Here is a 19,302-nt window from a genome sequence, read left to right on the forward strand (position 1 = left end):
AATGTCATTTTCTTAAACAATATTTGTTTGATTGATAAAATAGTTGAAGATTTATGCAGATATTCACTAGGACTCTTATGGTTTTTTTTTTGGTTTTTGGTTTTTTGTTTTTTGGTTTTTTTTTTTTTTTTTTTTTTCGAGACAAGGTTTCTCCGTGTAGCTTTGCGCCTTTCATGGAACTGAATTGATAGCCCAGGCTGGCCTTGAACTCACAGAGATCTACCTGGCTCTGCCTCCCGAGTGCTGGGATTAAAGGTGTGCGCCACCACCGCCCGGCTGGACTCTTATGTTTAGTAGCATGAGAACACAGTTTGGGTATACTTTAAATTATAATTGTTTCTTTTATACATGGATTATAGATAGACAAATTGACATAGAGGGATCACTCTCTTTTCTTCCATCTAGACTAAGTCACATTATATAGTTATTATAGAAACTACCATTTTGTAACTCACTTAATCTATTCTAGGACAATATAAACTATGTTAATGCAGATACTTGGAAAGAATACCGTTTTGTTTTGTTTGTTTCTGCATAAAAAGGAGGTAGACAGAGACACCCACTAAGATTTAAATGGTTTCATGTGACCATAGACACTACAATTGAAAGTCATTAAGGGCTTTGTAGTAATATTTCATTGATAGATGCTGTGAGGAAAACATTAGCAAGGTCTTTGGATGAGTTACTTGCTCTGTGGAGGGAAGGGGTGGGAAGAGGGTATAGAAGAGGAGAAATAGTCTCACTCCAAAGACTGCCTATAGCTCATTGAAAATATCTGGTTCAGATATAAGTCACAGACTTGTTGTATCAAAAGCAATTGAGTTATAGTGCCCACAGTGCTAGACGTGGAAGTGATGCCATTTTGCTTTTAAGGTCAGGAAGCTGTAAACTACACTCATTTCAACTCATTTGCCTTTACCACCTTTGAATTCACATGGAATTCTTGAGAACTATTTAGGAGTATGATTAATGATGGATTAGTCAAACATCTATAAATATAATAAATATCACAAAGTCAATGTAACTAACTGAAGGAAATAATTTTTGTAAAATAAACTCTTGGGGGAGGCTATGGTTTAGAGAAACAATGTGGCAGTATGGTAGTCCTCATTTTGATACCAATGGACTGAAAGATGGGAGGATGTGACCAAATTCTGTCATGAAGCCAAAGCCTGAGACTCCAGACCAGTTTTTCTTGGGAACCAGTTCTTCTCCCCACCTCCTCCTCCTCCCCTCCTCCTCCCCTCCTCCTGTCTTCCTCCTATAATAAGATAGTAGCTTGAGAGAAGAAAGGTTTGCTTAAGTTTGATGCCAAAACACTCATGAGAAAGCTTTTTGGGATTTTCTTTGTATCAGCCTATTTCATTAATTTCCATTCTTATTCTTGCTTGTCACCTTAATTGTCACTGGCCCAGGTTAGAGAAGCTGATGAAATCTTGGGCTACCGCTCCAGAACACTTATGTGATGGCACACGTGTGGAATTTCAAATCTAGCTTCCAGAGGTTGGCTGAGCACTGAGCCCCAGTGTGGCTCCACAGGCTTCTGTTTCCTGAACTGTGGATTGGAGGCTCCACCTGCAGCTTCTCTCACCCCAAGTTCCAACCCCACAGTTTCTTTCTACCAACACCTATGGCTGTCTTAGGAGTCTGTCCATGCATGGGCGGTGCCCAGTTCTTCATCCAGCAGGAAGCCTAACTTGAACCATTTTCTCCATGATTTTTAGGAATCCTGGCAAGCAGTGCCATGTAGCCACAGTGGTAACCTGCTCACTAGCACATCTAACAACTGACTTCTTTCCCTTGCCCTACTCCTATAGTGTCTAAAACGCTTCTTAGGATTGGCTCTTAAGCCATCTACTTGCAATCAAATCCCAATCTTAGCGTTTACTTTTATGAGGAAAAGAAAGCTTTTGCAAGACATGACAATAAATCACCTCAAGACTTTGTGGTTTAAAACACGGATTTTACTGTGCACCTGAACTGTGTTGGTTGGGAATGAAAAAAAATAGAGAATAGAAAGTTATTTGGTAACTTCCAAGATTGTTGTTGTAGTTATAAATCGATTGAGAACCAACATGTCAAATAAAATTTTTGCTAAAGTACACTGGGATAATGTGTTATTTAAATTAAAAATCCAGTGAGTATTTTCAAGAACAATACAGTGGATTTTCATGTACACGATTTCCTTGAAGCTGTTTGTACATGTAATTGCATTTTGAGCATCTGTTATAATTTAGTACCTTAATAAATATGAGTCTTGTCTGAATTCTAAGTTTAAGTTAGGCTATAAATATAACACATTATAATTTGATGGATAAGAGATAACATATATGTATTCAGTAGAGAATTGCTTTCTCTTTTGAGAAGAAAGTAAAATCTTGAGTCATAATGACATATAGTACTTCAGCTGAAACAGAATCTGAAAGCTTTTACTTCAAGCTCCTAACCTTTTTGGAAACCCACCATTTTATAAGCTGCATATGAACGTTTACGCACAAAAGATTCATATGTACCCCTACACAAGGGATAATTTTTCTCCTAGAAGCCATAGGTTGCCAAATTAAAAGCTCAGTGCCAGGTGTGGGGTGCTTCACTCTAGTTGTTGGTCAAGAGCATCCTGGAGACTCCAAAACATCACAATCCATCACCATGGCTCTTGATTACTCAGCAGAAAACGATGGCAAGAACCCATGGTTGGGGAGCTCACAGCCTTGGGGGTAAACCCACCACTAGTATTTTGTCAAACGAACATAGTGTAAAACTGCCCTGGGAATGTGTATCTCTCTACCCACAGATTAGTGCAGCTCTCAGACCTCATCAGAGAGTCTCTTTGTGCAGGGGTGGTGGTTAGCGTAGAAACTCGCAGCTGGTCAAAGTGCAGAGGAAAGGTGTCTGTAGAGGGCTCAGCCATAAATGTATCACATCTGTATTATATTCCCTCTCCCTAAGGCTTGGGGACCATTGAGTAAAATGGGGTAAAAAGATTGTAAGAGCCAGAGTTCAGAGGGTATGATGGGACCTTCTGCATGTGACAGGGCCACTACCCTTATGGACTCACAGCAGCTGTGGTTGCTTGCATAAGTCCTGCACACAGTTAGTCAGCCAACTTTTCAACATGGAGTGGGGAGGGCCTTACAAGCTCTCACCATTAGCTGAGGGGCTATGGGCAGTTGATGGTTTCTGGGAAAGGGGGAGTAGGTTTGGCTTTTTTTTTTTTTTTTTTTTTAGTGGTGTGGCCTCTGATAGGTTGATCATGTTCCTTGAGTATATGGGCAGCACAAATTGGACTCAGTAGGTTATTTTTAAAAAAGAAAAGAAAAACAACCAGAGAACATGAAGTGGAGAAGGGTTAGGGGAATGAGGGATGTACAGAGGAGGAGTTAAGGTGAGGAGTAGGACTGAATATAACCAAAATGCATAGTATGCATGCCTGTAATCCTCAAAGAATTAATCAAATATTATATTTAAAAGGACTAAGAGTCTGTGCTTACTTCTTGGCAGCCCAGAGGTCAGACTCAAGGGCTTGTGCATGCTATGTAAGTACTATAAACAGATAAAGTATGTATACTTCTTAGCATATGTAATTATGTAGGAAAGTATTTATAAATATGCATATACCTGGAGTGACATAAATATATATTTGCTTGGCCAGATGAGATAATATAAATGAAATGCCTTGGTGTCTAATACTGTTCTCAGTAAACATAATTAAGATTCCCTACAGAAATGGCTGAATCTCCAAGTATGATGAGAACTATCCCAAGTAAGTCTGGAGCATTCTGGGACATTGTATAATGCCAGAAAGTAAAGATGCTGGAGCAAGAGGAGGGGAGGGAGGGAGGAATGGAGATACATACATATAGACAGACAGACAGAGATGATACAGACACGCAGAGAGACAAAGACACACACACACACACACACAGAAAGAGAGAGAGAGAGAGAGAGAGAGAGAGAGAGAGAGAGAGAGAGAGAGAGAGAGAGACAGATAGACAGACAGGCAGGCAGGCAGGCAGGCAGACAGACAGACAGACAGACTCTGATGGTATACATTAAAGGAGCATCGGAGCCAACTGACAAAGTATCTGGAGGCTGAAGCTGTAACATGACAGTAGAATCCATACAGTAGGGGATTCCAACCCAAAGTGTAAAATAAATATTCATGTGTTCATATTCATAAACAAATGATCAAATAAAGTAACACATGGAGAAGAATGGCTAAATCTGCCCCACAAAAGCATTTCAAACAAATTTTGTGGATTTTCAGCCCCCAAGAAGAGAAATACATTGTAGCTAGAGTTTTCCTGCCTGGCCCACAGTCAGGGCAAATCTCTCTCACCTGCCAGTCCCACAGCCACTCAGACCCGACCAAGTAAACACAGAGACTTATATTGGTTACAAACTGTATGGCCGTGGCAGGCTTCTTGCTAACTGTTCTTACAGTTTAAATTAATTCGTTTCCATAAACCTATCCCTTGCCACATGGCTCATGGCTTACCAGGATCTTCACATGCAGCTTGTCATGGTGGCGGCTGGCAGTGTCTCTCTGACTCAGCCTTCCACTTCCCAGCTTTATTCTCCTCCTTGCCCCGCCTATACTTCTTGCCTAGCCAACGGCCAATCAGTGTTTTATTGATTAATCAGCAACACATTTGCCATACATCCCACAGCAATACATAGGATACAAGTAATCTATTTCCAAAATGCACAGTGTGAAAAGCAGGAAAGAGCAACATCACTGTAGGAAAACCTCACTAACTGTACCTGGGCCGAGGGTAGGTCCTGGCCAATCAAGAGGTCTAGTAATAGCAAGAACCCTTGGTATCATGTGATAGTGCCCTCATAAGTCTCTGGTCTTCCTCCTGTTAAAGCCTCACTCCAGCCTCGTGATGAGGAGAAAACACCAGGCAAGTTTTCACTGTTGGATAAGTACTCAGTACCTGCCTGGAAGTACTCAAGTCTCAAGTCATCACAAGCAAGGAAAGACTGAGGAGACCAGGCCCAAGAGGAGGCTGAGGTAACCAGACGCAGATGGTAACCAGACACAGTATGGCACCCAGACACAGCATGGCACCCAGTGCTGTGTACTGGAGCAGAAGAGAAGACAGCAGGGAAAATTAACATCCAGATTACTATGGGCTTAGGTAATGATTATCTACCAATATTGGCCTATTAACTACAACACAGGTATCATAAAGTAATGGGATAATTGGTGGACTTATCGCCTATGGTATATTCTTGGTAGACTCAATATTAGGCTATGTTTTCACCAAGCCAAAAATCGTTGATGAAAAGTGGAATAATAAAATGTTGCATATTTCTTAAAGGATGCAAAGACAAAAATATTACAAATGTTTACACGAATGAGCTTTCCTGCTTTGATTAGCCTTTTGGCATTGTAAACTTGTAGATTGTAGGCACATAAGGAAGTTTCCCTTTCCAAGCATACCTTCCTCTTTAAATATATTCCTCTCTCTTCTTACTCTGGTATCTACAGACTTGCAAAAAATTATTTGATTTTTTAAAAATTTTCATAGAGGGCTGGAGAAATGGCTCAGTGGTTAGCAGCACATACTGTTCTTGCAGGGGAGCTGAGTTCAGTTCCCAGGGCCCCCATCAGTGGCTCACAATCCCTTATAACTCTAGCTCCAGGGACATCGGACTCCTCTAGCATAGACTCGTTGAGCACTAGCATTCAAGTGCACAAAACACCCTCTCCACGTACATAATTAAAATGAATCATTACAAATTTCATAGAAATACATATTGTTTATTTAGCATATTTACCCCACACCATCCCTTTCTGACTTCCCTCCACTCTGATTAGTCCTTTTTGTTCCCCAAAACAGCTCCACTTCTATTTCCATGTTGCATATACATTCACTTTATGCATCTATCCAAAATATAGGGGCCTCAAATGAGAGTGAGCATGACCATTGCATAAGGCTTGGTTAACTCTTTTGATATGATTATCACCAGATGCACCTATTTTTCCTGTAAATGACATGTATGTGTTCTTCTTTATGAAAAATATTTTTTTTTGCTGTGTATTTGTACAACACTTTCTTTATCCACTCCCCTGTTGCTGGACACCAGGTTGATTTCGCAGCTTGGCTACTGTGACTAGAGCAGCAGTGAACATGGATGTGCAAGTGTCTCTGAGATATCTCGACTTGGAGACCTCTAGGGAAGCACTGAAGAGTGGTGTAGCTGGATTATATGGTAGATCTATTTTCAGACTGTTAATGTATTAATTTTAAATTACATGCAAAATAACAAACTTACTTTCACTTGATCCCACATTAGGCCCTCCCATTCCTCTCTCCCATCTTCCTGGCCTCCATCTCTGCTTCTGCTTCCCTTCCCACCTTCATGTCACATCTGCTCTATTACTGTCCCCTCCCCTCTTCCTTAAAGCCTTCTTTTTTTTTTTCTCTTAGCCAAGAGTCCTAAGGGTTTATCCTCATGTGCTCAGGGTTCAGTTTCGGAGGCCCAGATCAGGACAGATGCTCTGATGGCAAGACTATGTCAAGGTCGGGCACAGATCTGCAGTGCCCTCCTTTCTCTCAGGGCGCCATGGCCAGCAAACCTCTCCACTTTCATCTGCTGTACTGTTAGCAGTACATAGAATTAACATCTTAAACATCATGTGGCCTGAAAAGAAGGCAGAGTCCATTCAGAAGGAAAAAGGGGAGGGGGTGATAGGGGTGCTTCACCAGGTCCTGTTCAGGCAGGGATGTTCAGCAGCTTAGATGCTCTGCTCTGGGGTAAAGCACAGAGGTCACATCATGAAGGAAAAGCTCCGCATACGTGCAATGGGAAGACACCTTTGAGCTGGTATTTATGGAAAAGGAATTTAAGAAGATACTCAGGCATGAACTATCTGGCAACCAAACTGACGGCAGTGGGCATTCCCCGTCAGAGATGAACCTCTTGGGTGTGATGGCATTCTGTTAGCTTCCTCGGACAACATCTGACAGTTTTGCAACATTAAAATATGCTCATTTGCATCTTCCTCGGGAACATCTGGAGAGGAGAAAAAAAGTGGCTTTGGAAAGCTGTTCAGCTCGCAGAAAACTGAGGCTGAGCAAACATTTCGGCTTCCCCTCGCTGGCCATCACTCACACCCAATGTATTTATCCTTTCTCTCCGACAAGAGAACAACATTTGGAATAGCTCAAGCTGCCGAGTTAATTATCCAGACGCCATGGGGACATTTTAAGCTGCCGGCCAACCCACCTCGCATGATTTGGAACCAACACAACCACCAGGCTGAATGAGGTTCGCCGTGCAGCCTGTCCAGTGTGGGTGGGGGGTGGGGGGCACAGATTTGCTGCCCTTCAAATTTCCTATCTCTGTTTAGAACATCAGTGCCAAGGACAGAAACGCGCCAGGATTTCAATGAGTCAGTCAGTGGTTTTGACTCTATTTCAAATAAAAAAAAAAAATTATTCCATAACATGGGTACACACCTTCTCTGATCCCCTCATCTCATCATGTGATCAGGGCTGCTAAGATGGCTTGGATCTTCCCATTCTTGAGTTGGAGAAGAGCCTCTGAAATTAATCTCTAGACCCACTATCCATCCCATTCCTAATACCTACCCAAGTGCCCTAAAGTCAGCAACAGTTCACTTCAAGGATATCCCACCTCTCCTCCTTTTCGTGTGGTACTTGGTGAAGCCTGGCTATGAGATCTGATGGTCACAGGCTGCCCCTTGTCTTATTTAAGTAGATCAATGTTCATCTTTGCTTTACACCGCAGTAGCAGTTGACTTCATAGCATATTTATACTCAGATCCAAAGTCCAGTCCAAATGGGCAGATAAATGTTGTATGGGGCATGCCTTCCTAACAGTTAACATTTCTGAGCATGGTTCAGGAAAATCAGATGCAGATTTGACATGAAACAGAAATGAACACATTTTGAAAGTTCTCTGTAGACTTGTGTTGCACAACATAGTTGCAGCTCACACATTTGGGGAGTATGGTAGTATTTTATTTGTACTGAAATGTGATTTTAATTGTATGTTAATAAATAAAGTTGCCTGGGGGTCAGAGCTATTAGAGCCATAGCAAAAGCTGGGTGTTGCTGGTGCACGCCTTTAATCCCAGCACTTGGTAGGCAGAGCTAGGTAGATCTCTGTGTGTTCAAGGATACAGACAGCATTGGAGACACACGCCTTTACTCTCAATACCAACCATAGAAGACCTGGAGGTCTGTACAGACAGGCAGTAACGAGGCAGTCATGGTTTTACAACCAATGAGAAGGCAGAACAGAAAGTCTATATAAAGACAAACAGACAGGAAGTAGGTCTCTTTCGGAGAGGTCTCTTGGCTGAAGAGGCTAGCTGCAGCAGGCAGGTAAGGCTCTTAGCTCTGATCTCTTGGCTTTTGTCTTTGCATTGGTTCTGTGTTTCTTATTTAATAAGACGGTTGGTTACATCTACAGGGGAGCCTGGGCTGCAGCTCACACATTTGGGGAGCCTGGGTTGCAGCTCACACGTTTGAGGAGCCTGAGTTACCTGGTTCCTGTTTTAGACCTTCACCTCATTTGGTGAAGTCCAGCAAGTCAGTTTATACCATTAGGTAATTTCAGACCAGGGAACCCGGGGCATCACCTGGGGCAAGAGTGAAAGCTGCTCTGTCTGCATCTCCTTTCTGAATGATGACAAAGTGTTTTAAGACACTCTTGAATGCATTTCTCATTTCTCTGTAGTCTCAATTTCTCTGATCATCTCCAATTCCCCCTATTATGGTATCACTGTTTAATGGATCAGAATTCAAGCATTAGAAAATATAAGGCTGGCCAGCTTTTTTGCTGTTAAAAAATGGTCCCTGCGTTTTGGTTCATCTCAGCTTACTGCAAAGGTCCTCACCCAAGCATGTCCTCTTGTCATGGAAGGTAGGAGAGGAACTAGCATAGCCAAGAGGACTGTTTTCAAAATCAATCTCTCATATTTAAAAGAGATCCATCCTTTCCAGGAGGTGCAAACCCAGTCATTTGAATGGAGACCTCTATCTTTCCAAGTGCCCCTCCATCCTTTTCACACTAGAAAGAGAGAGCGTCCAGTGCCTGCTGAGCTAACGAAAATAGATGGCTTTTCCCCTTAATGGGGTTCACTTTGATTTTCTGTCATTGTGGTCAATGACACAAGACCTGCTCCAGTGTTTGGACACTAGAGGAACATCATTTTCTCTCACATCATTGGAGCTGCATTGTTTCCAATCACCTGGCAGTTCCGTATCCTTCAGGGCTGTCTTTGATCCCAGTCCTAACATTGTGCAATTTTATAAGTGCATAACATATGCAAAATCTAATAAATAAAGATGTTTCTCATTTCTGAAACTCTTCTAGACCATGAAGGGAAACTGCATATGTCTTTGTTTGTGTTATGTGTATTTAAACTGTATGATGAAGATCTTGACCTATGCATATGTCATAGGAAGATTAAATCAACCTCATTAGTGTATCTACCATTGGTCTTCCTATAATTTATTTTCTTGTTTGAGGCAAAAATGTCATTGGGAAGAAACTCTTAAGGAGGATGTTGGAGCCCTGTCCCCTCTTTCTCTTCTCTTTGGTTCCTGGCTCCTGCTAGGTGAGCAGCTTTGATCTGTCACATGTTCCTTGGCATATTGTGCCTTGTTTCTCTAAAACTATTAACTGAAAGATCATTGAGCAATCAATCCAGGGCCAAACTATCTGAAACTATGATTCAAAATACACCCTTTCCTCTAATAAATCTATGGTTTTGAGTGTCTTCCACAATGATAGACAGCCAACTCCACAGTCCACTAAATTCACACAGATTTATTTATTTATTTATTTTGAAACATGGGCTTATGTTGCCCAGGTTGGTTTTGAACTCCCTATGTCACAGAGTTTAGCTTTGAACTCTTGATCTTTTTGTCTCTATCTTCTAAGTGCTGGAACTATAAGCATGCACCACTATGCCTAGCTCACACTGAATGTGGATTGGTTGTTCATTCTTCCTTCTCAAGAGAAAAGCTCCCGTGGATTTCAGGTAGACTGCAAACAGCTGTCTTTAAAACAGGAAGCAGTTATGCATCAGACTTAATACTTGAATTCACCAAACCAGATAAATTAAAGCAGGTGCCTCCTATAGTCTCAATAAGAAAGCCATACTCACATAATCACAGTATCCATGGTCACAGTTCTCTGAGGTCATGTGATTAACATTTAGAGTCCAGTATGCATGGAGTTGAGTATTTTATATACTTTGATTCCATTTTATCCTAGTGACCACACCAGAAATAGACATGTTTAAAGCCTGCATGTCAGATAGGAGTGATACTCAGTGGGGTACTTATATTTCATAAAGTCACCAGTTTCGGGAAGCCACATCCTCCCATTCCAGAGGCAAAGCCCATAAGCCCTACGCCATGCTCACCTCTTCTCTATTAACCCATACACATGAATGAACACAGAGAATGAAGTTGGAGAGGAAGTAGTCAGAGGAAGACCAAGCAGGCGTGATTTTCTTTTTTAAAAATATTTTTATTTTATAATTAACTTAATTTCACATATCAGCCATGGATTCCCCCATCCTCCCTCCTCCCACCCCCAGCTCTCCTCCCCAATGCACCCCCCCCCCATTCCCACCTCTTCCAAGGCAAGGTCTCTCCTGGGGAGTTAGGCCAGCTTGGTAGACTCAGCCGAGGCAGGTCCAGTCTCCTCCTCCCTACACCAAGGCTGAGCAAAGTGTCCCCAGGCCCTCTGGATGAGTGGGACAGTTGATTGGCTTGAACTGTTTGGGAGGCATCCAGGCAGTGGAGCCAGGACCTGTCCTTGGTGCATGGGCTGGCTTTTTGGAGCCTGGGGCCTATGCTGGGACTCTGTTGACTTTCAAACTCGAAGCTGAATCTTATGAGAAGGAAAAGAAAAACTAAAGCATTTACTCCTTTCTTAGGACGCTTCTAGAAAGCATAGCAAGTTCATTTCCCTGTAAATGTCACCGAGTAAACCTGCAAATGTTCTTAGAGGTGTTTGACCTCGACTCTCAGGAGGGAGTCTACGTTTACTAAGAAAGTCTGTAGTGCACTCTGTATTTCAGGCACAGAGGTCACCTTCGTGCTGTGAGGATGTCAAGGGTGTGGGGATGCCATCTGTCCTGTGCCTCTTCCAATCTTTTGGCAGGTATGCCTTGCTGGTGGATAGGTGTGGCAGAGATGGCTGTTCTTTAAATGCTTCTGAGAAACGTTGCCAAGAAACACACTTACATTATTTAAAGACCTTTTAAAAGAGAACCCTCCCCTCTAAGCACACTCTTGGCTGGCAATCTACACCGAACAATCTGCTGCTATATTTCTTGGAGACATTATTTAAAATCCTTTTAAAGTGCAGTTCTTCCTACTTCCCGACGACGATGGATACCTGTGAAGGGCTTAATAGTACCAAGGAGGGGGCAGAGGAGGATGACTGCTGCTTAAAAGGATTTAAAAGAATGCTGCAGCCATATTTTATGCCCCCATGCCTAAAAGCCTGCAGTAAGTGGGGGAGAGGCACTGCTTCCTTCTCTGGGTGTGAATTGGAATATATTCCTTCTAGGTTTTCCTTTTGTCTGAAGAACTGTCGAGAAGATCACTGACTGTTCCTTCTATGATGGCTCCACTCCCAGAACAGTGCCCATCCAGAAAGACTAGAGATGCCTCTTAAAATCTGTGAAGCAGAGGTTGAAAGTGCAAATGTATACAGAGGTCAAAAAGAGTGACGTACTCAGACTAGAAGGCAATGATTATTTACGCAGATTATTATGTGTAATTATATGTTTTCACATACAATGTATACATCATACATTCACACTCTATAGCTATGCATCTACATATAGCACATAGTCTACTACACAGCTAAGTCAGAGCACCTGTGATCAGCCATGGGACGTACTCTGGCCCATGACATGGTAACAGATGTGCTGTAAGTAGAGTTATGAAAGCCTTTCACATGGTACAGCTTGTTTTTGAACCTCTGTCATTCTCACAGAAGAAAGGGGTGAGAGAAACCCAAGAGTTAAAAAAAAAAACCTATCCAGATAAGACCAACTTGGGTCATTCATCCCCGTGTTTTTCCTGAGAGATAAATAATTTCTGTTTCAGGACACAGAAATAGGGATTTACTTATTATGGTGCAATAGAGGAAGCCAGTTTGTTTAGGTGTAAAGGCTCCTGAAATGTTCCCTAAAATAAGCTCGGGGGTTTAAATAATGAAGGGTCATCTATTTACTTTAAAATGTGTTACACCAATAGCTGCAAACAAACCCCCAACAAAACAAAATTTATTTTGACAGACATTTTAAAAAACATTTTATTACTTTTTTGAGAATTTCATGCAACATATTTTGATCATATTCACTCCCTTCCCCAACTCCTTATAGATCCTCCCTCTCTGTCCTTTTCCTGGAACAGAGTAATATATGTGAGGAATCAGAGCTATGAAGGACACTTTGATGTTCATTGTTAATGGACAAATAATATCTCTTAGAAAGTAATATTTGAGCTGAAATCCTAATTATAAAATAAAAAAAAGTTGGAAAATTCACTCAGCTTTGGTTTTTCTTTCTTTAAATTTTTTTTAAAGATTTACTTTATTTACAGGTTTATTTTATTTACAAAATGTGTGTAATGGAATTTTGCCCACAGGTCTGTCTACACACCACTCATTTGTGTAGTACCTAGAGAGGCCAGAAGTGGGCACTGGATCTCTTGCAATCAGAGTTGCAAACAGTTATGAGCCCTCATGTGGGTGCTGGGAATTGAACCTGGATTTTCTGGAAGGCGGCCGATGCACTTAACCATGGAGCCATCTCTCCAGCCTCCATCTCCCTCCTCCACCTCCTCCGCCCTCTTCCTTTTCTTTCCCTCCTCCTCCTCCTTCTCCCTCCTCCTCCTCTTCCACTGAATTTAGTTTTTGTACTCAGCTACTCTTGGAAGTGGGGCATGCCCTGAGGTGTGGTCGACGTACCATGGGTCACCTCACTAAAGAAAATGGACTCTCCATCTCCCAGAGACTATGAAATGACAGCAGCTCTTCAGGTAGTGGTAGATTTCACAGCCATCCCGCCCTGTCCTGTGATGGCATTTTGCCTGGTTTGAACTTGCCCAGGTCTTATGCACACTGTTACAATCACGGTGAGTTCACATGTACAGCTGCCTGTTGTACCCAGAAATCGAACTTCCTTGAAGTTATCAACCACCTCTGGCTCTTACAGTCCTTCTGCCTTTTGTTTCCCAAAGGTCCCACCCTTTAACTCAAAACTTTATCTTCCTGATTACTCACACATGTTATTCTGCTCCTGTATTTGAAATAAACCTGTTTTTTAAGCTATTGTTTATTTTCTTCAATAAAATGAAATTTCCATGAAATTTGCCTCATTTATCTTGCTTTGTGTTCCTAGCCCAGTATGGCCTTTGGGACATAGTTGGCCATTTCCAAATATTTTTGAAGGAGAAAATATAGGGAATCTGAAATTGGGCATTTGGGGTCTAAAGTTCTTCTTAGGGATGCTCAATGAATACTTAAGGAATTAGAGAAAGCTTTGAGAGGAGGCATTAGTGATCTAAGTGAGGAAAAATATTTACCAAGGGAAAGTGGATAGAGTGGCATGCGTCTAGTGACGTGAAAGTATGAAAATTCTCAATAGAATCAGAGTAGTCCAAGCTAACTACAGCTTAGCTCACATATAGTGACAACAGGAGACCATGAGCCCAAAGTTTTTGTTTGTTTTTTAGGTTTTTGATTTCCAATTAGAAAGTAATGACACTCACTCTTTCAAAAGCAACTGTGCATTTGGGGAAGGGAATTCTTTGAGTAGTATGAAAGGTGAAGGGAGTATAGAGACAAGGGGTCCTTGAGAAAGTCTGTGTCCAATAGCCCAGGAGAGATGTAATGATGAGCACATTCGAGGGGTGACAGGAGGGGAAACAGGATTCAGGATTGGCAGTAAAAGAAATATCAGGGCATTGGTGGTTTGGCTTTGTTGACTTTTAGCATAACAGGTAAGGAAAGGAGTCAAAAGGGAATGTGCGATCTTCAGAGCATGTGACAAATGGCACATGATGTCAAGTTGGAGAACAAAGGAAGAGAAGCAAGCTTAGAAGAAGATAGAGTCCTGGGTACGTTAGAAGTGGGATGTAGGGGCTCCACTTGAAAATAACTGTAGTAAATGTTTATGTCTTGAACAATCCTCCCAAACATGCAATAAATGTGACCTTACTTCAGTGGACAGTGATTACTTTTATTTTTTAAACAACCATCTATCTCTGTGTACTTAACTGCTTGTAAATGGAGGTGTTTCTGTCCTGCCCAGTCCTGCATCTGCTTCCAAATAATCACTCAAAGGCTTATATTAATTATAAATGTTTGGCTGATAGCTTAGGCTTATTACTAGCTAGCTCTTACACTTAAATTAACCTATAATTCTTGTCCAAGTTTAGTCACGTTGTTGGTGGCTTGTTATCTCATTTTTTTTTTTATATGTCTTGCTTCCTCAGCAGCTGGCTAGTGTCTGCCCAACTCTGCCGCTCTCTTCTCTTTCTTAGTTTGGTTGTCCCGCCCATACTTCCTGCCTGGATACAGCCAATCAGCTTTATTATTAACAATGAGAGCAGCACACATTCACAGAGTACAGAAGGACATCCCACAGCAGCTGCTAGATGGACACTATGGCAAGTTGAAATAAGCACTCTGCTCTCCCTCTGTTGACACTGCAAAGCCCACCTAGGCAATGGCAGGAATCCAGATATTTCACATTTTAGGTTTTTTGACAGTAAAATGAGAGTAAATGTAATGGGTCTATTTTCTGACTATTTTACCACTCAGAATTTCTGAGCCAAATAATTTATAGTTATGAAAATGAACTGATTGATGAAACATACTAGTTATGAAGATATACTCGAGCCTATAATCCTGAGAGTCCCCTAGAAAGAAACAGGAGGCTGTTGATGTTTACTGACACTAGACGACCCCAAAAGTAGGAAATGCAGCACCTGGGCCAGACAGCTCATGGTGAAGGTCGGAGTTACCTAATTAGCTGTTCTAAGACCTGACTCTGAACATTTGGAGATAACTCAATATATGTATTTAAAAATGTATGTAATCCTGGAAATTTACTAGAAAAGGAACCCCACAAAATTGCAAGTGCCTTTGTTAATTGATACAGCTCTGCTATGGTTCCTACCATTAAAAAGTTCATTTTTAATGCAGCCTAAATTTTTAGACTTGGATCCCCTACAATCTAGGATACAGATTGTAAACACAATTTATCAATACATTGTCTATGAATAATTTTATGTTGACTAGGCTTATCTTGTCCTATCCTCACTAAGCAATTGGTGTGTGTGTGTGTGTGTGTGTGTGTGTGTGTGTGTGTGTGTGTGCAAGCATATGTATGCAGGTACACATGTGTACGTGTGTATGTGGAAGTTAGAGATGGACACTGGGAATTCTTCTCAACCACTCTCTACCTAAGTGAGACAGGATGTCTTACTGACTCTGGAGCTTATTTACTAGGCTAGACTGCCTAGCCAACAAGCTCCAGCAATCCTCCTCTCCCGGCTACCCCAGTGCTGGCATAACAAGCATGCACCACAACACCCAGTGGAACATGGGAGTTGGCGATTGAAAGGTCCTCATGTTTGTGCAGGAAGCATTTTACTGACTAAGCTATCTTCCCGGCCCTTTACCTTCCTCAGGAAAAGCAAAAGACCAAGGAAGCATACCAGACTATCTTGTAGTTAGTATGCCCCCACTGAATGCTGAATGCAAGCATTAATGAATGTTAGCCTTATTTTATTGCTGTATGATTCTGCATATACACAATACTTGTCATTCAATTACCCCTCTAGCCTGAGATGCATATATTAGGATATCACACACTTTGGAAGAAGTGAAAAAACATGCTTGTGATCACAATGCAGACTGGAGAAGAACCAGCCAGAAGTAAATTTTGACTAAAATTTATTGTGAAACAGACCTTATTAGTGAAAACGTGCCATCTATTTTCTTTAGCTCAAGAATACACCCAAGTCATCTCATACAAACAATTGAGAAGTACTCACAACAGGATAAAAGTTTGCACTAGAGTGGGCATGTTTGACCTTCTGTTGAGCACAGCTTTCTCAGCGTAACTGGAAAGCATTGTTAGGATGGCAGATTGTCTCCAGTCCAAACCAACAGATATTCACCTAGGCCTGCTGTCCCTGTGAATACGAGATCCCCGAAGGACAGAACAAGATTAGCAATGCTGCCCAAAGTTTCTTCTAAATGATGGGAAACAAAAACAACATTCCAAGCTTTGTTTTCCGAATTCCAAATATATATATTTACATGTATATTTACATATATATACTTGTATATATATACACTTTCATTAATTATTTGAGAATGTTATACCATGTATTTTAATCACATTCACCCCCAACTCCTCCCAGATCCATCCCTACCCCACCTCTCCACCCACCCACTTTCCTGTCTTCTTTTTCTTAATCCACCAACTTCATCTGTGCTGTCCATATATTCCCGAGTATGGGGCTGTGCACTTGAGCATAGCTAACTGCCAGAAGCCACAGCCTTAAAGAGATTGACTCTCCTCCCCCCAAACCATCAACTGCCCATGGATCGATCATCAGTTAGAGATGGGGCTCATGAACCCCTTCCCCCGCCATGCTGGAGTGTTGACTGGCTTCAACCATGTGCAGGGGACCACAGCTGCTGGTGTTCATGACTGCAGTGGTCCTGTCATGTCCACAGGACATTGGCCTCCTCTGGCTCTTGCAGTGTCTCCACCCCCCCCTTTCCATGACAGTCGCTGACCTTACGTGAGGAGTGTCATTTACATGTCCCACTCATGGCTGATCACTCCACTCACACTTGCTCTGCACACTTTGACCAGTTGTGAGTTTCTGTGTTTGGCAACATCTACTATGCAAAGAAACTTTTCTGATGATGTCTGAGATAGAAAAATCTACAGGTAGAAAAATAGGAATCTATAGGCCAGTTTGATATTAGGTCCTTTTTAGCAGAATCATAGTCCTAGATTGACCTCTGGGGCCTGTGAGCTCCCAGCTATGGGTTATTTCCTGAAGTATTTACACATTGTGTTCATGTAGCACAAGTTCCTTGTATGGAACATGTGTGTGATGTATCCGATTCTACCATTTCACCAACAAGCATGCAGCAAGGCATGTAAAATGTTTTCCCTACATTGTAATTATATATACATCTGATACACTAACATCATCCCAAACAGTATGATACACACTAACTTCTAAATGAACAAACTATCAATTATTGAATATGCAGAATTAGAAAGTGAAGTCTTTACTACTTAGTAATAATTCACACTTTTGGATATATATATGTATATACATATGTGTGTATATACATATGTGTCTTAACTGACAAAATACCCATCTATTTAAAATAAGGAGTCTCATATATTAATATTAATATGTATTTTTAAAACCTAGGTATATTTAGATTTCATTATGAAACAGTTATTGTAAAAATTAGGTTCACTAAAATTATTTGTAAAGAGTCATTTAGCTTAACTGTGACGCAGACCGCATATTAGAATTATACCACCTTTTACCTTTAGATAAGCAAAGCTGCAGCCTTTCGCACAGTGGAAGTTTCACTGACAAAGGTTAGTTTTCAAGTTTCTCAGAGTGGAGTGGAAATCTGTTAGCAACAGACAGCTATTCTCCAATCTGAGGAACAGAACCATGCTTCACTATGTCCTCTCCAATGCACTGTGGGCATCATCTACTCAGCAACTCCCATGACAACATCAATGCTTATTTTTATAGTCAGTTCAGACGTTTTACTCTGAGTATGACAGCTTCTGTAGACTGCTATAAACCAATGATGTTTCAAATGAGATTTCTTGTCACTGAGGCCTCTTAGGAATCACGAGCATTTTGGTATGTACGCTGTACCGCAGCCTACTCCGATGGTGCCGCATCTGAGCAAAAGCCACGCTTTTTCTCCTTCTGCCACAACCACAGCATTCAGAGTGAGATCGCAGCTCCAGAGCTGCAGGTGGACCCTTCTGCCTCTGTGCTGGACTGCAGCGTCATTCCATGGACAGTGGGAAGGAGGTGGTGTCAGCCGGAGTGCACTTCATTGGAGTTACCGCAAAGGGTGAGAGGAACAATTCAAGGTGATGGTGCACTGAGCCCTCTTCTTCCTATAACCTTCTTGGCTCACATCCAGGACTGTTGTGTATTAATTGGCAGGATTCCCCAGTATGGGGCTTCTGTGAGGAGAAGAGCCTTAACTTCCCTGCAGATTTAAGGCTCAGGTTGCTGTATGATGGATTCTACCCTAATATCATTAGCTGCACACACTGCTAATTGTAGTGGCTGCTAATCCATCTGAACAGCCAGAATGATATTAGCTTTCAATAGGATTTACATACATCCAGGCTTGTTTCTGCATCAGCTAGCAATTAAAGTTTAAACTGTTGAACACGCAGCTTGTGTGGGCTAAGTAATATTTAATAGCATTAACAATGCATTTCCCTATTTGCCTCTAAATCTCTTTACAGGCTCATCAATTTGCCATCACCTTTGTGGGGCACAGCCGACAGTAGCTCTTAGCCTAACAGCTTCCAGAGGAGGGCACTGTCATAGAGATGAGACAATGGAAATGCCGCCTGCACACATCAGTGCTAGCAGCATAATTTATATTAATATTCCCATTTTCCCTCCCAGTACCTTCCCCTCTTTCTGTCTCTCTGTCTCTGTCTCTCTGTCTCTCTCTCTCTCTCTCTCTTTCTCATACGTGCATATACACTTGGGGAGGTTTGGTAGTTTATCTTTTCAGGTCAGGCTTTGAAAGACTAGAAATCAACCTATTTGGATTTCAATGTCTACAGAAGAAAAATACTCACTGAAAGGTTGTTTGAATAATTCCAGATCATGAATGGGATCCAACTCTTTCAAAGTTTGAGTGTAAGCAGGATTAAGCTGTCTTGATTGGCTTGTTCAGGAAAGATGTATTTGTATGAGATAGTGTGAGATCAGGCCAGAACGTAACCTCCATGGTAGAGTTTCTTTGTCCCATTTACAGCCATATCCTTAAGCGTCTAGCACAAGGACTACCAGGAAGGGCCAAGTATGCTTTTCTGGAGGCCAGGATTGGGTGGGACGAGAACGGACAATTCCAACTTCCTGATCCAAGCCCCAAGCCCTTGATGCTTCTCCCCTTGCTCACCATGGTACCCACAACCTCTGATCCCCCTGTTCCTAGCCCACTCACTACTAGGAGGACAAGTCAGGGATG

At 41.8% G+C, this 19,302-nt stretch overlaps 1 long non-coding RNA gene across 1 annotated transcript in view; it reads right to left on the bottom strand.

Moving 5' to 3' along the window:
* Positions 1-6,841: 6,841 nt before the first annotated feature.
* The window catches only part of LOC131902082 (uncharacterized), a 39,827-nt gene continuing 27,366 nt past the window's right edge, over positions 6,842-19,302 (bottom strand). The window contains exon 3 of the long non-coding RNA XR_009376993.1: positions 6,842-7,026. This is a non-coding gene — a long non-coding RNA (uncharacterized LOC131902082). The remainder of the gene's footprint in view (positions 7,027-19,302) is intronic.

Source organism: Peromyscus eremicus, unplaced genomic scaffold, assembly GCF_949786415.1.
Source record: "Peromyscus eremicus unplaced genomic scaffold, PerEre_H2_v1 PerEre#2#unplaced_1767, whole genome shotgun sequence".
NCBI classification, from domain to species: domain Eukaryota; kingdom Metazoa; phylum Chordata; class Mammalia; order Rodentia; family Cricetidae; genus Peromyscus; species Peromyscus eremicus.